We start from the raw sequence: 23,273 nt of genomic DNA, 5'->3' as shown, positions 1-23,273 counted from the left end.
TATGTACATACACCTCTGAAACCTGAGAAAACTTGAGGTTTAAGCTTGGTATAGATTTTAGCAGGGGAAAAACCTTGTCCTTAAGATTTAGGGTTCCTCCAGAGCCCTGGATTCCAAAGAGACACTAAGCAAGACCTTCACAAGATCCTCCTTAGAGCAGATCAAAACACCTGGATTACCCTCCTATCTCTTGGCTCCCCCGTCCCCCAATCAGTTTACCTAATTAGTGATTTCCAGGATCTGAATTTGTCCCAGGCTTGAAGTGTTATCCTTAAGACAATAGTGAATTCTTGGAACTCCTAGCATTCTCAAGATGGCCCTAGAAACTTGAGAGGAGTAGTCCAAGGCTATGTCCTTTTCAAAAGGGGATTCTGAATATGTCAATATTTTCTAATTGCATCCGTGTCTGAATGAATAAGCAGTAGCACGTCACTACAAGTCATAATAACATAGAGATTATGGCACCTTAGAGATCAGAGGATCACAGGAACACATATTAAGAGAAGAGACCTTGGAAGCTATGCAGTGCAACTCACTTCAGAGAGTGAGTCTTAGTAAACTAAGACCAGTTAGGTGGCACCAGTGGATAGAGTGCTGGGCCCTCCATGGGCTGTGGCTAAGAAAGAAGTGGGCCCTTGTCTCTATGAAGGCTTCTAGGTTTGAAGTCATTTGGATCCTGGGCATCCAAATTTGACCTAAGTAAGGACTTCTCTAAGCAGCTTACCTAGTGCCCTTGGAGCTATGTTTAATTGCTGTGAAACTAAGCTGTTTGCAGCATCCTTGATTTTTTCCACAGAAGGTAGAACTGTTTAAGACTCTCAGTCTCCCCTGCCTGCTGCTAATCCTCAGGAAAGGTTGAACTGTCCTGCTTTCCCTGGTTACCTTACTTAGAAATTCAGCTAAAACCATTTAGCCCTTTAAGTTTTGTGCATTGTTTTCTTACTAACAGCCCTCTGACATAGGTAGTTCATAAGTTATGCCCATTTTATAGATAATGAAATTGAGGATTGACTTCTGGTCACATAGTATAGCATTAAGGTCCTTGTTTTAAAGAAGACATCTAGTCCAACTTCTACTTGTGTATACGGAAGCAGAGGTTCAGCAAGCCTAAGGGATTGTACAAAGTCAGATAGGTAGTAAGAAACAAAACCAAGATTTGAACCCAGACCCTCTAACTCCAAATCCAGAACTCTTTCCACTATGAGGATGCTGCCTTCCCACATTTCCTTCCCATATACCAAAGCTGAAGGTTCAAACTCAAGTCTCTTTGGGGGTTGAATCTCTGGCAGGCAGTTTAAACCCCAATGAATCTGGAGATCCTGGGAGTGAAGAGCACCCCAAGAAAAGAAAGTGAATTGAGAATCCCAAAGTCAGGAAGGAATTCATGATACGGAGGGAGGGTCTTAGAGCAGCAGTTCTTCATCTCAGAGCCACAAACTTGATGACTATTTCAATATCATTGATTTCCTTTGTAATCTTCTCTATCTTGTTTTGTGCATTTAAAGATATTATTCTGAGAAGGGGTCCCGTAGACTTCCCCAGACTGCCAAGGGGGTCCATGCCACAAACAAGGTTAAGAATCCTAGTATTCTAGAAAGTAATAATAGTAATCCTAAAGGGGGGAGGGGGTATAGATAGGGTGATTTCAGCTGAGGTAAGGAAAATCAGAGGAGGGCTTTGGGCTAAGGGCAGTTTTTAGCTGAAGAGTTCTTAGCTGACTCTTTTACAGTGACTCAGGACCTAGACCTGAGACAAGGGTCTCCACCAACACCATTCCTTGCTCTTTAAAAATGTGAAAGAGTACTAGCTCTGGAATCAAAGGGTCTGGGTTCAAATGCTGACTCTGAGACTTACTACCTTGGTGACCTTGAGCAAGCCAACTTAACATCCCTTCATGCCACTTCATCTGTAAAACAAGGGAGTTGGACTCGATGATCTCTGAGGCTCCTTCCAGCTCCAGTTTTCTGATCTTATAATCTTCTCCCCAGTTTTCAAAGACAGCTTTTCCGAAAGTTAGTAAAGATAGGCAAGAGAAGAACTTCTTAGCTCAGACAGGAATTCTGTGTATAATAATAACACCCCAAAACTCTAATCTGAGAAGAGAAATGATTTACGGAAAGATAACTTTAGAAAGAAAAAGTAAAGCATAAAACTGGGAGAGACGGTGTTAGATCCAAAGAAAGACTGGAAAAACACTCACCTAAAATGATGGCATTTCATAGCGGTGACACAACTGTGGGATGGCAGGAACCAACGTGGACACTGTGGCTTAACCTTTTCTGTCATCAGATGGCCCACAGCCCTTTCAGAATAATACTTGCTTCTACCTTTAGTAGGTTTGTCTAGGCTTTAATCAAAAGAGGGATGCTGGCTTATTGACCTCAGTGCTGAAAGGAGAAAAGGAAAGCCGGTTGGTGGCTTCCTAAGGATAGCTATCCTCCAGTTGATTGAACAGCTCTGTGGGAAGCCTCCAGCAACTTGAGAGATGCTGTGGATGGGAACTATGCAAACCTGACCCAGCTTCATTAGGACTTTTTGTGCCTCTTTGGATGTTTGTGGATATGACCCTAAATCAGATGAGGCTGACCAGGTTTTGGAGTTAATTTCAGCCAATGCCATTTTTAATGAATGGGTCAGGCTACCTGCTACCTCAGTGCCAGTGACCTTCATCCTTTTCATTCTTCCTTTAAGAATCATTGATAACCAATTCATGAGCAATCAGTAGTGGCTTTCAGTTACAGGAACACAGGAGAGTATGAGCTAACTGGTTATAGCCCAGTGGAGGACCTATGGGTCAGGATTTTGCCCATAGCATTTTGTGTCATCTAGAAGGTCACTTACCCTTTGAGGAGCTGTTTCCTTGTGGAATAGTTGACCTCAGAAAGTCCCTTCTGCCATCATGACTCTGTGTTTCTGGGAAATTATTCTATGCTTTGCAAAATCCATAGTGTCTTTACCAATGCTAAGTAGGAAATAGAGTACTAAAGATTCAATTAATTTCATTAGTTTCTTCAAAGTCATCACTAGGTATGTTGACGTTTAGGTCATTCAGTAATTCAATGGTCACTTGCCAATAAAAAGCAATATTAAGGTATAAAAAAATCACAAAATGCCATATACATATTTATACAAGAATCTTTTTCATACTATCTTTTAAGAACAGCAGGCAATAATAACAATAATCACACACATATATACATGTATGTATATATGTGTATGTGTGTAGATAGATAGATAGATAGATAGATAGATAGATAGATAGATAGATAGATAGATGTATACATAAAATACTTTAAGGGATAGACACTGCTTCCTTCACAACCACCTAGTGAATTAGATAAATCAGCATTTTATAGATAATGACACTTAGCCTCAGCGAGGTTACATACCTGGCCCATGGCTACACAGCTAGTATATGTTGGAGCTAAGATTCAAGCCAGGTTTCTGTTAGGCTGAGAACTTCACAGAAAGGCAGGCAGTGGGGAAGATTCATTATCCCCATAGCTGTGCCACTCTTAATGCTGCTGGTTGTCATTATGGTACAAAATCTGACCCCCTAAGAGTTTGTGATGGTCAATGTACAGCAATAGAGCAATGAAACATAATGAATGGAGTATAAGAAGTGTAGGCCACTTTGTGATGAAGCTTTTCTGGCCATGGCAAATTAGGAAACAGAGAAAAATTGTAAATGGCCTTCATCCCAATGCAATCCCCTTCCACTCATGCAGCAACAGTGGGAGGGCAGCAAGAAAGGCAAAAACTGTTACAGTAAAATGGTTTTTTCCATCAGGGATAGTGGACACCACAATTGGATCTTAACATCACACTCCCCAAGGTGCTTAAAAAGAAAATAGACATGGTACTAAAAAGAACAAAGGGAAAAAAGAACCAGATTGGATCCATTGTATATTTATGTATATTTGCACATGTGTAAGCCATATTGGAGGTGATACAGTTGTGGGGGCACGTACAGATTGGTTTTCAAGGATTCTAAAAGAAGCAAAGACACAAAAGTAAAAAAAAAACTTAGACTTTGCTGGTACAAAATAAAAAGTTACCAAGAAAACATCAGCAACTAGTAACCTGTATGTCTACTCGCCCATTCATATAAAATCTTTGAGGGTCATCTACGTATGAATTAAGGGAAACCAAAATGATGGTAGTAGTTAAGAACAAGCAGGCTTCCACAAATTACATTCAGTAATAAACCATACCTTTACAACCTAACAACTGAAAAGTGCAGAGGAAAAAAAATGAGCTGTTTGTGCTCTTTTTTTGCTCATTTTTTTGTTAATTATCCAAAAAAGCATCCAACCAAATTGAAAAATTTTCTACCTTCCAAGCTATTTTTACATCAAGGTACCTCCTATGCACATAATTATCATTAAGAGGTAACAAGAGTAATAATCCTGTTAAATGATCCTTTGATAAATATCAGACAAGGCATTATATCGGGAGATGTATGTTCACCAAAATAGATGGAGGAGCTCTGGCACAGAGTCCGGGTTGAAGAGGGACCCCTTTGGATGGGATACTTCTGTCTGTGGATGTTAGTGTGTTGTACTGTGTGATATTGGAAAACATCCTAGAAAAGATCTGTTATCATTCAAAGAGTATGGCTTGCTCATCCACTCAGGGAAAACTAAGTGGATGAAAATTTTCTATTGCCCTGATTTCAACATAAATCTGAATGAACTTTCCAACAGTATGCATATTTGGGACAAACAACAGAAAAGGGCTTAGAGATGAAAATAAGGAGGAGGGTGGGTTATATTGCTTTTGGTAAACTGTAAAACATTTTTACCAACTCCAAAATTCCTGTAGAAACAAAGGTCTGTCTTTTTAACACATCTTACTGGCATTTCTGTATGGCAACAAGACCAGAACACCACTGCCTCCAAAGGACTAAAGATGAGCATCATGAAGAGGGCAAGGAAAGGTACAGGGTGGTGTGAGCAGGCTATAACATATAATCGACAAGGAACTCCAACGCAAAATGAGCATAAAGATGTCATTAGGGAATTTTATGGCAGAAAGAAAAGATGGACCAGTCACATGGCAAGAGCAAGGGATGATAGGAGTTTGGCCAGAGTGCTCTACCAATACCCTTGCAGTGTTGAGAGAAAGACAGGCCTCTGGTACGTTAATGCCCCTCCTATGATTAGCTTTTGGTAGGACACAGATGAGGATTGTACAAGATGAACAGGCATGGATGTCTTACACTCTGCATTATTGGAGGGAACTCCTGAATCAATAAAATCACAGATCATCTTAATAAGACAGATACAAATTTATAATAGAAGAGCTAGAATAGCAACAAGAAAAAACACAAGTGGGAAGAAAAGTGAAAGTTGCAATGTAGAAGGACAATAGCTTCAGGAAAATAGAACAGAGTAGGAAAGATTGCATTATACTGTTCTTACTGAGTTAAACTCCTGGTTCCACAGAGAGAGAGAGAGGAGACTTCCAGAATAAAGGAGAGCTCAAAGAGAGAGGAAAGTGAGTGAGGGGAAAAGAAATGGAAGGAGGAAGGCAGACAGAGAGTGCAAATGATGATGGGAGAGTGAGAGCAAGCAAGAGGGAGAGGGGCGGAGGGGGGAAAGGAGAGGGGAGAGGAGGGGAAGATGGGGAGGGGAAAAGGGAGAGGGGGAGAGAAAGGAGAGAGATGAACAGACAGACAAAGGAAGAAAGTGTCAGCAAAGTACTTCCTCCAGGGAAATCACTCCCGCCTCTACATTTTATTTTTGTATTTTTTCCAAACTATAAAATACTTGGATATTACTGGCATTCCCTGTTTTCCCAGGGTAGAGATTAATAGAAGTGGGTTTTGTTCTATCCTATCTCTTTCTGTCTTGGCTTGACTTTGCAAACATTTCTTCATGATCCAGTTAACTAGCAACACAAAAGGCTGTTAAGGAGTAATTATATCTTTTCCTCAGGGAATAAAAGAACTTTGTGTAAGAGGACTTTTCACATTGTTGCCTGCCAGAGTCTGGTCTGTGAAGTATAGACTGACCTCACATGGATCTACTGAACTCACTTTCTCCTACTGCTTTGATAGTGGGTCATCTTGTCCCAGAATGGTCAGATTCTTCATGCCAGGGAAATAGTTTAATGGTCAAACTTGTCTCTGATCAACCAGGTAGTATCTGCCCCTCCCAAGGGAGGAAATAATGGAGTCTTCAGAGAAGTCTTGCTGCCATGATCAGGAAACCACTTCTTCAATCCTTACCATTGCTCCTCGAAATTCACCTGAAAATAGCTCATATGTGTCCCTTAGTGCCATTATTATGGGCTTTCAGTATGCCAAAAACCGTGGAAAGTGATTACTCCTTCTCAAACTGGGAAAATCTGGATGACCAAGATCTCTATAAATAAACCAGGAAATAATGAATTAGAACATAGAACTTTGACGGGGTTGGCTGATTAAACACAGACAAGGTAAATGGCTGACTTTGTCTCACCTTCCCAATTTTCTCCTTTAACAGGGAGGAAATGTAGCTCAGGCTTAAAATGTAAATAGCCCTGGATGAGGCAACATACTAAGGAGTAAATTCACAATAAAGAGTAAATGACTGATATAAGATCCTTCCTTAAGAGGAAGGAAGGGAGGAAAAGATCATAAGAGGACTGGTTGCCTAAAAGGTTAAGGTGGAAAAGAAGTTCCACTACAGGAAGAAAAGGAAAGAACAAGGAAGTTGGGAGTGTAAGAAAAGAATTTTACCTACCTCACCATTTTGCTTAGGGCCAGTCTTGTACTTTAAGTAAGTGTGTAATTGATTAGTGAGCTGTTCTCAAAAAGTATTAGTGTCAGTTGAATATCACCTGGGGAGATCTTTTGAGTGTTATTCTCTAGGGATTGGTCCTGGGACCAATTCTATTTAATATACCAATCAGTAATTTAGATAGTATAATAGAGAGTTCACATATTAAGTCTGCCATTGACACCAAGTAGGGTGGGATAGCTTGTCCCCCAGAGAAATAGAATAGAACTTTTTCTATCCCTGAGCAATGGGAGATGTAGGCAGATAAAATAGGATGAAGTTTAATGAGAAAGTGCAAAGCAACTCCTTCCAGCTATAAATCCTATTATCCTAATGCACTTAAAAGGATTCCTGACTTCCCTGACCCCTTCTCCTGCCTCCCTTCTCTGAAATCCTTTGGGATTCGCAGACTGAACTATACCACTAAGTGCAGTATTGCTAACATTGGATTGTTCCATAGTTGTTTCAGCCCCACTCCCTCAGAATTATATGTTCCAAGTCGGGGCAAAGGACAACAACATACAACATTCTGGAATACCCCCAACTCCTAAAACAAAACTAGGCACTCTGTTGACAATACATTGACTGAAAAATATATGTAGGAGCGACTCGATAACATGTCAAGTATAGTAGGCACAGCTACATTTTGCTAGAGTAGGCAATATAGTATTATTGTTTTTAAAAGTATGCATGGCCTTAGAATGCAGCACGTGGGGATCAGTGAGTTAACCCTCCACCATAATCAACATTAATAGAGCTAGTGGTCCATTTGGGACTGTTTCTATACACAAATTGCAGCAAAATACAGAAAACTCAGAGAGGTCCAGGGAGATTGGTGAACACAATTAAAGGGCTGGGAAATGAGCACTATGAAAAAAAGCTTTAAAAATCAGAATTATTGTGTCTACAGAGTAGCAAGCTAAAAGGAAGATTTAATATCCATCCAAGAATACTAAGAGAGGATGTAATGAGTTCATAAGCTGCTTTTCTTCCTTTCCACTAAGGAAAGGACAATTGGGAATAAGTTTAAATTGCACCAGGACTCACATAGGTTAGGTATTAGGAAGAACTTCCTGATACTGGAATTCATTGACAAGAGAGATATTTTATGTAAAGATTGACCAATTATGCTGGAAACTCACCATGACATTTTTCAGTCAATGCCATGAGAATTGAAGGGTCATAATCTGGCAAGATGCTCCTCAGCCCCTCCATCCACATTTGATGTTGTTGTTGTCTGTCCTTTGTTTTCAAAGAGGACCAATGGTATCATGAAGTGATATCTTGACTTGTAGGTGAATTGGATTTAAATGAGGCAGACTTGAACAAAGTTGTTGGTTTCACTCTCTCTTCCAGAGTCATGGAAGCCCAGCGGCAGGACAAAAGTCATGACGATTGGCAATGGCTTGGGATACAGTGGATGACCCTGGCATCTTCGATGTCTGGCCAAGCTCTAAGCGCTCCACAGCACCTGCTTCAGCGACCTTCAAGGCCATTGGAACAAACTGTTTCTCATCTGCCCATTCTGTGAGGGAAGTCTTCACGTGCTTGGGGTAAGCATCCCCCTAAATCACCAATGAGTTTGTGGCTTATCAGTTACCTTCAACCTGGCTTAGTCTATCTGCCAAGATGGTTTTACCAGGATGTGGCCACTGTGCATACTACAGTTTCTTGGAGCACAGATAAGAGTTGAGTGACAAGTGGCCACCAAAAGTGGATGAGCAGCCCTGAAAAGGGATCAGCAAGCCTTGCACCAGAGATGCTAGTGCTCCCCAAACACTGATCTCAATTCCATATCTGTATCTCTGCCCTGATTCTCACTTGGGCTCAAGTCCCCACATTTCCAGCTGCTTACTGAGTAGCTCCACCATTGTCTCAAACTCAACACTGCTAAATCTTGAATGTATCATTTTTCTCCCAAACCTACCCTTCTTAATTTCCCAGTTTCTATTGCTGGTACCACCATCCAAATAACCAGTCAGATAAACCCAGAATCATCTTGAATACTTCTTTGATATTCTTGATCCTATCAAATCTGCCTCTACAATCCTCTTTTATTGGTCCCATTTGTACAGCTATAATCACTCAAAGTACTGGGGCCCTGTTCTTATTGTACATCCTTTGTATGGATATAACATTGTATTGAATACCAATGAAGCATACAGGCTATCCATTGGTTTTTCCTTGTTCTTGATGCATAGAATCATAAAATAATAGGTTTAAAGATGAAAGAGACCTTAGAGGACATTTAATTCAACTCCCTCATTTTATAGATTAGGAAACTGAGGCCTTGAGATTTTCAGTAACTTACCCAAAAAATATGGGCATTAAGGGATGGATAGGATTTAAACCCAGATCATCTAACTCCAAAACCCATGATATTTCCATTCTATCATATATGAGCAGCCCATCTCCTTTTCAGTCATATTTTTCTGTGGTGATCTATCGTACACCTGTTCTCCCACACAATATTTCATTGTCAATATTCTTCAATCAACTCACATTTACCTACATTTAATAGGTAACCTGAAATCTTAATTCATTGGAGGCCATGGTAATCCATGACTTACAACCATATTAGAAGAATGGTGATGTTAAAAAGATGTACCTGAGTTTCAGGAATAAAATTGTGGTCATGAAGGAATGATACAATTTTCCAATGGCTATCCGGCCTGCTCTCCTACTCCTGTTTAATTCTGAACAGTTCTCAACGTTCTCACTATTTCAGTTATCATCTCTGTACCAAGGCCCCCAAATCTGTATCTCCAATCTTATCCTCTTTCTCTTTCTCCAATCCTATTACCTTCAGCTTCCTGTGAGATGCTTTCATTTAGATGACTCATAGTCAAATCCAACATACCTAAAACAAAATTTGTTCCTTGCTTAAGACCTTGAGTAACTCTGGTCTAGTGGAAGCCAGCTAGGCCCAAGACAAAGATCTGGTAAGTTGGAGGAAGGTGGTATGGATGCAATGTCAGAATACTAGACTTGAATTTAGAAGACCTATATTCAATTCCTTACTTTCTCATCTTCTAAATATTTGACCTTTAGCCTTACTCTTTTTGAGTGTTGGTTTCTTGACACATAAAATGAAAATAATGTTACCTCCCCTACCTAATTCAAGGGTTGATAGAGGGAAAGCATTTTGTGAAACATAAAGTAAGTCATTAACATAATTACTTCACAGAATGTATTTTAAGGAGCAAATAAGATAAAATGGGTAAAACACTCTATAAAACTTATAGCATTATGTAAATCTAAGTTATTATTATTATAAATCCCTTGTATAAAACCAAGTCAGATTCTAGCAGGCCAAAATAGAAAACAAAAGCAAGGTTTAGCATTCAAATATAAATTAGACACTGTTTTTTGAATGTCAAAGCTAGGCAGATGCATGGTCAAAGTATATAGGCTATGGGGCCACCATTCAGTAGTCTAAAACTAGATAAGTGGAATCATCCCGGAATGGAGTACAAGCATATATCCAAGTTTGGTGTTTAATATAGGTGTACACACACACACACACACACACACACACACCAATAGACAATTAAGTTTAGCCCACTCCAAGATCTAAAACAGGGAGTGAGAATCACTCTAGCCCTCACTGGTCCATCTTCTTTTTCTGTGAATGTCATTAAGTGCTTCTAGTCTGCACCACATGACATCACTTAACAAGGTACTGTCTAGGATTATTTGTTCTTGTTTTGTGGTTTTATTACTCATACTTCCCCTGGCAGATTGTATGCTCCTTAAGGACAGGGCTTATCTCTTGAATATCATTTATTCACACAAACATACACAGATGGATACATGGTAAATATTCCATCAATGTTTGGCTGATTCATCTGAATGGGCATCCAAACTTATCCCCTTGTTTCACAAGCCATTAGCTAATCACGGGGCATCATTTTCATTCTTCTTTTACAAATGAAAAAGTGAAACTGCAGGTAGTAATGAACAGAGAGTGGTCCCCAGGGTCAAGACCTAGGTTTAAGTACAGCATACTGGACTTCCAGTGTGACCCTGGGAAAATAACAACCTCTCAGAGCCCCAGTCAATTCTCTAAGTCTTCAAGTTTTGGAATAGATGCCAAGTTGCAGAAATACAGGAATCAGAAGTTCCTATACTGATGAATCACAGTTCTGGTACAAAATGGGAAAAATGAGGCACAAGGTAAGCTGTTAGCCAAAGTAGGAGCAGAATTTAAGGCTTCCAAATGATGAGCCCAATGCCATTTCTTCTAGTTATAATAGACATTAGTAACAACATGTTATTTTTACATATATATATATGTATATATATATATATATGTGTGTGTGTGTGTGTGTGTGTGTGTGTGTGTGTGTATACATATATATATATATAAATCTTCTCTGATAAAGTTTCTGTGCAGGAGCAGTTTAATTTTTGCCTTTGTATTCCCAGCCTACCATAGTGCCCACACAGAGCAGGTGCTTAATAAAGACTTGCTGATTGATCACTCAAAGTGTTCAAAGAAGGAGATTTTTTAAAAATATAGAATATATAGATCTTTCCACTATTCTCAGAATAGAATGTAAACCCTATGAGGGCAGGGACCATTTGGGAGTTTTTTGTCATTGTCTTCCCAGTGCTTAACACTGTGTTTTGCACACAGTAGGTATTCAATAAATGCATGATTAATTGAATTGAATATACATGTGGGGAAAAAGAATACCTACAAAGTCACACATAGTATAACATTGACACTTCAATCTACATGTTCCCTTGAATTTCTCAAGATTAAAATTATATTATTACATTATATTAGTTATATTAATTAATTATATTAATCCACTTCCCTTCTCTAGCAGATTCAGTATATAAAGAGTTAATTGAGTTATGAAAAGGGGAGGAGGAGGCAAGCTGTGTTGCTTATTGGAAGATTTTGATGTGCATTTCCCAAGTCTTTTTAACTCTGCTCTGAGACTCAGGATTTACAGGGATCAATAATGGGCCAGAGCCAGCTCTACAGGAAAGGAGATTTGTCAAAGAAATTGGCATCACTAGGATATGGTCTGCCCAAAGCCAGCATGGGCGTCACAGGGATGCATAACCTCACTGCCTGAATGTTTCATCCATGCTGCTCCAAACAGGGAGATTTCTACATCAAAAACTGATGACACATCCATTATTTCCATCTTTCAGAGGTGTTATAAAGCAGTAGATGGTTAATTGACAAACGGTTTGGGAAGACAATTTTTATAGGACTTCAGAAGAGAGAGGGAGAGATCCCTTCTGGCTGGGATCATCAGGGAAGGCTTCACCAAAGACATGGATTGAAATTGGGTCTTGAAGAATAAAGGGGAAGGCATAGTCTACTGAACAAGCAACATGGTACAGTGGAAAGAATGTTGGATCTAGAGTCAGACCTGAGTTCAAACCCCAGCTCTGCTCTACAATTTTCCCAAGTGACTATAGACAAGTCATTTAACCTCTGAGACAGTTTCCTTCTGTGTAAAATGAGACGGGTGAACTTGGTGACCTCTAAGGGCCCTTCTAGCTCTGACCATGTGATCCTATACTTAGTCTCTTACCTCCTCTCCCAACCAACAAAGGGTCTTTATTCGTGTGATTTTTAAAATGACAGGAAATTAAAATACGATGAAATCCCAATTGAAAGGGAGTCATTGATGGAGAATAATGGGAGGTAGTAGAGCAGGGGTTTTGTGGATAGATTTCAGTGGGTCCACGATCTTGAATGGGAAAACATATAGGTTCTTATTTTCATTCACCATTAACCAAAATTTGGCATTTCTCTCAATTATGATTGGATTCAATGGATCTGGGTTCAAATCTTTATTCTGCCACTTGTCACTTGTGTGACCTTAGGGTAAGCCAGTGCCCTCCTTACAGACCTCGCTTTCCTCATCTTGAGCTAGAAAAAGTTGGGCCAGATGTCCTCTGAAATCACACCCAACTCTACATCTGTAATCCAAGAACCAATGACAGACAGACAGGATAGACAGATAGATAGATAGACAGATAGATAGACAGGATAAATAGGATAGATAGACAGTCACAGACAGGAGGGAGAGAGAGAGAGAGAGAGAGAGATATTTGAACTCAGCTCTTCCTGACCCCAATCCAACACTCTTACCCCCCTGTGCTACCTCTAGCCCATTTGTTTAACAATTTTAAGCTTAACCACAGTAATGAAAGATTTCTTCTCCTGTCCCCTCTACTATCTTTATGATGTGGCCTTCACATTTCCATTTGGAGTTTATTATAATCAATGCACACCAATATTCTCCAGGTAATAGTGTCTGGCTACAAGCCATAGAACCCCAGTCTCTGAAGTTACTGAGTACCTACAGGGAAATGAGGAATTAGTTGTCTGTAAGCATGAACAGATCTATATACATTATAAACAGGAAAACAAGTAGAAAGCATGGCATAAAGGATGCCATCACATGTGTAATTGGGTGGGGGATGTGTTGTTTGTTGGTGAGAATGAGGGACAATCAGTGAGCAGTCTACATGCTTCATTTGTGCTCATATAATATCATGAATAGTAGAGGAAGGTACCCAACACATTAGGTGGGAACCTCTATAGTAGATTTATTGGAAGATATGGACGAGAGATGAACAGAATTGACAGGCACGGATAGGTAGTCAGAGAAAATCTCTAAAAGGATGAGATTAGAGATTCATTTAAAAATTAATAAACCATGGTGTTTAAATCATCTGAATCTAGACTTTGTCCATACATTCCTTGAACTCAAAGATTGCACCATCAGAGCGTGGAGGTAGGGGGCACACGATCTATTGAAACAAGATTTATTAAACCTATGTGACTTTTATAGAAGTATTTTGGGTACAACCAAGAATCAAGAGCAGAGTAGTGTCCTGGGTTTGGGGTCTAGAAGACCTTGGTCTCAAATCCTGCCTCAGACATTTATTAGTTGTGTGACCCTGGACAAGTCACTTAATTTCTCTGAAACTGTTTCCTCATCTGTAAAATAAGAACAATAATACTTTCAGAACCTATCTCATAGGGTTATTGTTAAGCTCAGATGAAACAGTATACTAAAACATGTTTTTAAAAGTTTAGAGAATTATTTACATGTCAGTTATGATTATTACAGTTATTATTAGAAAGATGTTCTAATAGTTCACAGAGGAGTAGCTTCACTTTGTTCATCATACATATAGGTCTAAATGGATTTTCCCTTTTTGATATTTTTGCTTTTTCCCAGGAAGAATTCTGCTCTTCAAAAAAAAAATCCTCTCTCTACTCCAGGATGGTGCCAATGTAGCAGAAGCATTCAAATGAACACCATGATAAGCTCCTTGGGTTCAAGGTAAGGTAGGGGGTGCTACTATCAGAGGAAATCATCTTCCATATGTCAAGATGTATGGATCTGAGTGTACTCCCCAAAATTGAGGCCCAAGAGGAGCTGGAAATCCATCAGACACTCAGTAGGGAATTTTGTACAGTACTGCAGTGGAAGCCAATGGACCACACATTATTAACTCCAAAAGTTGTACCAACTAGGTTCTTACGAATAGTGTGAGATTTAAGTCCCTAGACCCAGAGACGTTCTTGCCACCAAATATGATAAAATGTGTCAAAAATGGAAACTTCTCTCATCCATTAATTCAGTTCTAAGTGGAGGGAAATGGTTAGCTTAGACTATAAGTGCCATTGAACTCTTACAATCACCCCTGGGCCCAGTGACAAGGGTATCATGTTAATCAAATTCTTGTGGGATTTATGTAGCATATCTATGAGGAACTGGGCTGGGAATAACAACCTACTTCTCTGGGGACATTCAGCACCCACTGGGTACAGAATTGGACTAGGTCTCACACTGTGACCTGTAAATGAAAATGTCTGCATGCCAGTTCTGGTTTCATGAGCCACTTCCCTGGAAGGCAATAATCCTGACCAAAGAGCCAAGCCATGAAAGGGACCATGGGTAGTCTCATCACAATAAGACATTCATTTGGGGGGCTCCATAAATATCTTCTCCTTGTAGCACTTATTCAAGGGGAGAAAAAAAAAGATGGATATTGATTTTTCTCTTCAAACTATGGGTGATTCATTTACTAAGCTGTATACTGTTGCTCAGAGATTGTGAGTTCTAAATTAAGTATTTTCTATTTCATCCATATAAAAACAGGGGGGCAGGGGACAGCTGACATTTGAGAGGCAGAATAGTGGAGAGATAGCTGGCCTTAGTGCTCAGGAGGTCTGGGTTCAAGTCCTGCTTCTGTGTGACTCTTCACAAGGCATTTAAAGGAGTGCCTGAGGAACTGAGAAAGTCCCAAAGTAGGTTCTGATCCATGTTTTTAGAAATTCCTTACTGGGAGCTCCTACCCTGATGAAATCATAAGACAAGTTAAAAGAGAAAGGTATATTTCATTGGGTTTTTCTTGATATACCAACCAAAATAGTGTCTGAGCTTTTTTGCCCAGAAGTGACAAAAATTACTAATATACATATCGGAGTTTAGTTAGATCAATAGGCATACCCATGTCGTGAATTAAATGTCAATTAATTTGAAGACTTGAGACTATATGTTAACTCTACTAATGGTTATACTATTATCATTCCTTCTCCAATCTCTAAGTAAATATCTATTTTAAAACTAGATAGTTCTGATACAATATTAAAAAAATAAATAAACCTGATTTCCTCTTGGGCTTCTTGACTCCAAGAAGCGATCTTTTTAATTGCATTGATTTATGCATGGATTTCTGTGACTCCAAACAAACTTCTTTCAAAACATTATTTTACTTTGGGTTTCTTTTTTTAATGCCTGGGGAAAGCATATAAGTCAATTGTTAATTGACTAATTTCAAAGCATGATCCAGAAATTTTATTTTACATTGCCACAAAGGTCCAAAAATAGAGCTGGCTGACCACAAACTTCAGAACTGACTTTGGAAATTCCTCCACAGACCTTGTCTTCCATGTGCTCTTATACATTAGGTTCTTTGTATTAAATATTCGTGCCATACACAGTACACTATATTTGTTCCCTACAGCCAGCCACATTAATTCTTCCAGGGCTTTAGGATGTGGGACATGAAAACGCCATCTCATAGTCATAGAGTATGCTATATAATATGCCATGGTGATTTAAGGACAATAATGAGTATATCTTCAAAAGACAGAACCCCCAAGGGAGCTGGCTGGGGAGTGGGAAGGCGGAGCTCAAAGGTTAAATCAATAATTAGAGAGATAGAAGAGAGACAAGAAGATTGGCCAGGAGATTCTTAAAATTGAACACTTGTCATGCAAGTAGCTGCCTGGCCAGTAATTCCTTAAATACAGATTAGCTTCAATAACTTATCTGCTGGTTATGTCAATGAATCTCCTGAAAAGGGTGAAATGCAAAACCTCATTCATAGATTTATTGTCCAGTGGATTAAATGTAGGATGTGAGATTTACAAATTCCTGATAAAATGCCAGTGCTAGGCTTGTATTTGTTATTATTGTTGTTGAGTTGTGTAGTCATTTCTAAGTCTTTGTGGCCCCGTGAACCCTTGGCAGAGATACCAGAGTGGATTGTCATTTCCTTCTCCAGCTCATTTTACAGATGAGGAAACTAAGGCAAACAGGGTTAAATGACTTCCCAGGATCACGCAGCACTCAGTGTCTGAAGTCAGATTTGAACTCAGGAAGATGAGCCTTCCTGATTTCAAGCCCAGTGCTCAAACCAATACAACACTTAGCTGTCCCTGGGTTAAATGCAGGGTGTGAGATTTATGCATTCCTGACAAGATGCTAGCACTAGGCTTATTGTTGTTATTGTTCTCTAACTAAACTCCGATATGTATATTAGTAATTTTTGTCACTTCTGGGCAAAAAAGCTCAGACACTATTTTGGTTGGTATATCAAGAAAAACCCAATGAAATATACCTTTCTCTTTTAACTCGTCTTTCTACTTGAAGACCTCCAACTAGGGGAAACCCTGAGTATTTCCTGAGGCATGCTATTCTACTTTTGGATAGCTCTAATTGTTACTGAATTTTCTAGACAAAAAACATAAATCACACACACACACACACACACACACACATGCACACATATAGGAAGCAAAGGTAGGTTAAAAAAAATTCAAAAGAGTGCCCCAGAATGTGAAAATGGCATCAGGAGTAATAAAAATCTCAGAATGAGACTGGTAAAGAAAACTAAGGACAACAAAAAGGACCTTTTTAGTTATAGTGAAGGATCAAAGAAGAAATAAGACCATTGCTTAGTATGTATAGAACTATGATAACGGATAACAGAAAGAAGACAGAGCTATGGATTTCTTATTTTGCTTCTGTTTTCTTTCCCAGAGAGAATAACCTTTGGACGGGAAGGAACAGAACAAAAAGTAGCAACACACAGTATTTTTTAAATGAGATAGTAAAAGTGCATGTATCAACAAATTCAAATCACCTAGCCCCAATGAACCACCTTCTCAGGTACTGAAAGCTTATTAGATGTTAATTGTTAAGCCACTGTCATTGAGATTGAGAAGATTCTGGAAAATAATAGAGGTTCTGTGAGATGAAAGAAGAGCAAATGGCTTCCAGATGTACCCCCAAAAAGGAAGAAAAGAGAGTCTGAAAATTAGAATCTAATGAGCTTGACTTTAATTCCTAGTAGAATTCTAGATTGAATTATTAAAGAGATAGTTGGCAAGCATCTAGAAAAGAACACAGTGACCCCAAAGAGCCCACATGGCTTTATCAAGAACAAATCATGCCAAATTCACCTTCTTTCCCTTTTTGACAAGGTTACTAAACTGGTCAATCAGCGAAATGCTTATACAGAGTTTAACAAGATCTTAGAAAAGCCTGTTCTAAAATACCTCATGTTATTCTTACGAAAAGATATGGAATAGATGATAACACAATCAAATGGATAATGTAAATGGTTGGATGACTGGACTGAATGCGTAGTCATGAATGATGATGTCAACCAGAAGGAAGTTTCCAGGAAAAGGGTAGATGGCATGCTTATCAAATCTGAAAATGAGGGAAGGGTGGAAGTGCCCTAGATGACAAAGTCAAGATTCAAAATGATCTTGACAGACTGAAACATTTGGCTGAACCTATTAATAAGATGAAGTTTAAAAGGTTTAAATGAAAATTCTTACATTTTGGTACAAAAAATCAACTTCACAAGTCAATGGGAAAGGCTTGGTCAGAGAAAGTTTTCGGGCTTTTTGTATAATTGAAGAACAATATGGTGAGATATGAACCAAAAAACTAATAAGATTGTGGTCTGCATTAGGAGTGGAGAAGCTTCCAAGAATAAGCAGGTGATAGTCCTATGATACACTGACCTATTTAAACCACACCCAGAGTGGTTTCAGTCTAGCTCGTGTTCACTTCTGGGTGTAGGCATTGATAAGAACCTAAAACTTTTTCTATTTGATTTAAAAAGTCAGAAATAGGAGAAATGTCTAGAAGTTATAAAGAGAATCATTTAAGCTTTATGTCAGGAAAAATTCATTAACAATTAGAGCTATCCAAAAAGAGCCATCCAAAAGCCTCAGGAAATAGTGGAGTCCCTCTAATTGAAAGTCTTCAAGTAGAGAGACTGGATGGTCACTTCTCAAGTATGTAGAAAGAGGGATTCTTTTTCCAGCATAGATTGGACTAGATAGCTGCTTAGTTACCTTCCAGCTCTGAAATTATTTGATTCCATGATCCCTGTTCAATTCTGGTCCCAGCTTATTAACCATTTTCCCCATCTAAGATATACCTATAAATGGCATTTTACTGGTTTTCCATTCAATTCTATGTCATAGTCTGAATCATAGGCACTCTTTATCCACTTGGATTTTCCTCTGTATATAATTGGATTAAATTCTTTTAAGTTTATGGGTCTCATTTATAAGGTTGTATGTTTTTTCAGGGTTGTGATTCTCCCTTAGAACAATGAAGAGGCACATAGTACGAATGAACAGGTTGCAATACAACATAAGCAGGGAATCATGTAAGAGAAGCAGTGCAAAGAATGTAATCAGTGGAATGTCTTTTAGTGAGAGCACAAGATTTACCAGAAAGTATGAATGCTCCATTGGTATAGATATAATTTTCTTGCCAGTAGATCCCTTCAAATATATTGTGTGGCTCTCCTGTGGCAGATTTATAGAAAGACATAGGCAAGAGTCATACAAGGTGGATAAGCATGAATGGGCTGTGATGTGCATTACCTGAGTACATGACCATATCAATGAGAGCACAGAACTGGAGTGTTTATAATATATAAATAAATAAGAGGGATGATGATGATGATGATGATGATGATGATAGCAATGGCTATCATTTAAATAGCACTTAGAGTTTTGCAAAGTATGGTACATGTAATCTCATTTGATACTGGATATATATGTATATGTATATTGATATTATTAGCTGAATATTCCACATATAACATGCCATTCCCCCCCCCCAAGTCCCAATTTTGGAATACTAATTGTCACCATTTTAAATAAGAAAATTATCTATTACATCATCTTTGATCCCTCCTCATGCTTTCTATCAGAACCATGGATAGGGAATAGCAGTGGAACCTACTGGGACCAAATTGTGTTGCATAGCCTAGAGTGGAAGAATGTAGCTGCAAGAGTTAAGAAGAAAGAAGAGTCTGTTATTAGTAGAAAACTGTACTGGCTGCCTGCCTGATGTCCTTTAGAAGAATTTAGAAGGTCAGTGGGAAAAGTCTGTTTCTGTCGGTGGACAGAGAGGAAGGCAGGGTCTCAGCTCCATTCCCCAAGAACCTGGGGGGGGGGGGCAGCTGCTTCCTGAGCTTCCAGCCCACAGACTGAGGGGGAATCCAGTGGCTGATCAGGGAGGGACTGCAGGGATCTCTTTGCCAGTGCTGAGGCAGGAATCTCTTGCTTTGCCCGTGTGTGGATCTGGGTCACAGTTATGGGCGGCAGTGCTGGGGTGAGGAGGAGGGCTGGCATGGTGGAGCTTGTAGTGGCTGTGGAGAGGAACCCCTCCTCACAGTTACAGGACAGAAAGTACTACTTGGGGTCACAGGCCAGGAAAGGAGTAAACACCTCGCCCCTTATCATACCACCTTGGAAGAACTGAAAATTTGCAGGTCCCTACAAGTATCTCTGAAAACAGCTACAAACCCCTGAAGCTTGGGACAGTACACTCTCCACATTGGAAGCAGACTCTTACCTTAACAAAGAGTTTAAAACTCAAGTAATTGGCTGGATCATGAGCAAGCAGCCAAAAAGAGTCAGACTATATTATCTTACTTTGGTGAAAAGAAGATCAAAATATACAACCAGAAGAAGACAAAAGTCAAAGCTCCTACATCCAAAGCCTCCAAGAAAAATATGAATCAGTCCCAGGCCTTGGAAGAGCTCAAAAGGGATTTTGAGAAGCAAGTAAGAGAAGTAGAGGAAAAACTGGGAAGAGAAATGAGAGTGATGCAAGAAAATCATGAAAAACAAGTCAACAGCTTGCTAAAGGAGACCCAAAAAAATACTGAAGAAAATAACACCTTAAAAAATAGCCTAACCCAAATGGCAAAAGAGGTCCAAAAAGCCAATGAGGAGAAAAATGCCCTAAAAAGAAAAATTGGCCAAATGGAAAAGGAAGTCCAAAAGATTACTGAAGAAAATACTTCCTTAAAAATTAGAATAGAGCAATTGGAAGACAGTGACTTTATGAGAAATCAAGACACTGTAAAACAAATCCAAAAGAATGAAAAATTAGAAAACAATGTGAAATATCTCATTGGAAAAACAACTGACCTGGAAAATAGATCCAGGAGAGAGAATTTAAAAATTATTGGACTATCTGAAAGCCATGATCAAAAAAAGAGCCTAGACATCATCTTTCAAGAAATTATCAAGGAAAACTGCCCTGATATATTAGAACCAGAGGGCAAAATAGAAATTGAAAGAATCCACAGATCTCCTCCTGAAAGAGATCCCCAAAGGAAAACTCCTAGGAATATTGTAGCCAAATTCCAGAGTTCCCAGGTCAAGGAGAAAATATTACAAGCTGCCAGAAGGAAACAATTCAAGTACTGTGGAAACACAATCAGGATAACACAAGATTTAGCAGCTTCTACATTAAAGGACCGCAGGGCATGGAATATAATATTCCGGAGGGCAAAGGAGATAGGATTACAACCAAGAATCACCTACCCAGCAAAACTGAGTATAATCCTTCAGGGGAAAAAATGGTCATTCAGTGAAATAGAGGACTTTCAAGCATTCCTGATGAAAAGACCAGAGCTGAATAGAAAATTTGACTTTCAAATACAGGACTCAGTGGAACATGAAGAGGTAAACAGGAAAGAGAAATCATAAGAGACTTATTAAGTTGAACTGTTTACATTCCTGCATGGAAAGATGATATTTATAACTCATGAGACTTTGTCAGTATTAGGGTAGTTGAAGGGAAAAAATTATATGTATGTATAGATAGATAGATAGATAGATAGATAGATAGATAGATAGATAGATAGATAGATAGATAGATAGAGGCACAGGGTGAGTTGAAGATTAAGGGGTCATATCTGGAGAATAAAATTAAGGGATGAGAGAGGATATACTCGGAGAAGAAAGGGAGAGGTAGAATGGGTAAATTATCTCACAAAAAAAAACAGAAAAGAAAAGTCTCTCACAGTGGAGGGGAAACGGGAAGGTGAGAGGGAATGAGGAATCTTATTCTCATAGGATTTGGCTTAAGGAGGAATAACATACACATTCAATTGGGTATGGAAATCTGTCTTACCCTACAGGAAAATAGGGGAGAAGGGGACAAGAGAGCAGGGGATGATAGAGAGGAGGGCAGATTGGGAAAGGGTAATCAGAAGCAAATACTTCTGAGGAGGGACAGGGTCAAAAGAAAGAATAGAATAAATGGGAGGGCAGGATAGGATTAAGGGAAATAGAGTTAGTTTTTCACAACATGTCTACTAAGGAAGTGTTTTGCATAACTGCACATGTACAACCTATATTGAGTTGTTTGCCTTTTCAATGAGGGTGGGTGGGGAGGGAGGAAGAGAAAATTTGGAACTCAAAGTTTTAAAAACACATGTTTAAAAAAATGTTTTCACATGCAACTGGGAAATAAGAAATACAGGAAATGGGGTACAGAAGTCTATCCTGCTCTACAGGAAAATAGAAGGGGAAGGGGATAAGAGAAGGGAGGGGGAGAGATAGAAGAGAAGGCAGACAGGGGAAGGGGTATTCCGAATGCATGCCATCTTGGGGTGGGGGGAGGGGTGAGAAATTTGGAACTCAAAAACTTGTGGAAGTGAATATTGAAAACTAAAAATAAATAAATATATATTTGAAAAAAATTTTTTTTAAAGTTTTTTGATAACAGTTAAAAAGATAGAATAGATTCTGTCAGAAGTGACTCCAAAATGGAACTGTTAGAATAGATAGAAATTACTCCACCAAATTGATATATCCTCTTTGGTTTTAACCAGGATCATGAAATAAATGGAAGAACCATTATGAAAGAATTATGTTTTTTTAGGATCACTCTTGGTCTTCTAAAATGGTAGCTACTTCATGTATTTCAAGGATTCAAGATTTTATTAAGAGGGCTCACTCCTCCACTGACATAGATCAATAGCCCTTCTATACCTTAGGAGATGGTATTCATGAGTTGCTTTAGGAAAGAAAGGAAAAAAGGAAGAAAGGAAGGAAGGAAGGAAGGAAGGAAGGAAGGAAGGAAGGAAGGAAGGAAGGAAGGAAGGAAGGAAGGAAGGAAGGAAGGAAGGAAGGAAGGAAAAACATTCATCACTCAGTGACCAGCACTATGGTGATAACCCTTTCCAAACTTACTCAAACATTCTCTGATATTCAAAGCCTGCTTTGTTCCTACAGTTCAGAACTCAGGGTCACTCCAGGTCATAATGAAGCACCCCAGTAAGGCTTCAGTGGAGATCTGCATTATTAGGCATTACCAATACTTTGACACAGAACAGCCCAATGTAGAAGCTAAATCTATTAAAGTGACACATTAGACAAGGTCAAAGAATTCAGAACAGAGCTATGGCAGCACATAAGTAAGAAAAGAAAAGATAAAATTATATTTATGAGAACTTAGCATTCTTGGTGTTTGTGGAGCAACTATATTAGGTATAAGAAATCTTTTGCCCAACCTATTGTATGGATGCGGAAGGAGAAAGAGGGAGCTATGATTAGGAAGAAATGAAAATGCGAATAAGAAAGAATAATTTAATTTGAAATGAATAATAACATCTACAAGTTCCGAAACAGAATACAGAAACAAGGCAGTCCTGCTAGACAGGGCTTTGATCTGAATTACAAATAAATGAAAAAGACTCACAAAAAGAAGAAAGAGAAGAAACCACTATTCTAAATGTACATATATAATAATCTTACCGCCATTTGAGTACATTCTAGGAGAGGGAAAAGAAATTTATTCTAAGACCTTTTGGTAACTCTGGCTGAGGCAGCTCCTTCTGCCAAAGTAGGTCAGCACTTGCTCTTCATTCTGGCCTGTAATAAATGTTTATTGATTGACT

The 23,273-nt window shown here is 38.9% G+C and overlaps 1 long non-coding RNA gene across 1 annotated transcript in view; it reads right to left on the bottom strand.

Annotated features, from left to right (window-relative positions):
• Positions 1-23,273, bottom strand: part of LOC110209212 (uncharacterized) — a 38,058-nt gene that overhangs the window by 843 nt on the left and 13,942 nt on the right. The window contains exon 2 of the long non-coding RNA XR_002324760.1: positions 2,201-2,387. This is a non-coding gene — a long non-coding RNA (uncharacterized LOC110209212). The remainder of the gene's footprint in view (positions 1-2,200; positions 2,388-23,273) is intronic.

The sequence above is a fragment of the Phascolarctos cinereus genome, unplaced genomic scaffold (genome assembly GCF_003287225.1).
Source record: "Phascolarctos cinereus isolate Bilbo 61053 unplaced genomic scaffold, phaCin_HiC Scaffold_1;HRSCAF=81, whole genome shotgun sequence".
Classification (NCBI taxonomy): domain Eukaryota; kingdom Metazoa; phylum Chordata; class Mammalia; order Diprotodontia; family Phascolarctidae; genus Phascolarctos; species Phascolarctos cinereus.
This window is presented reverse-complemented; position numbering and strand designations above follow the sequence as displayed.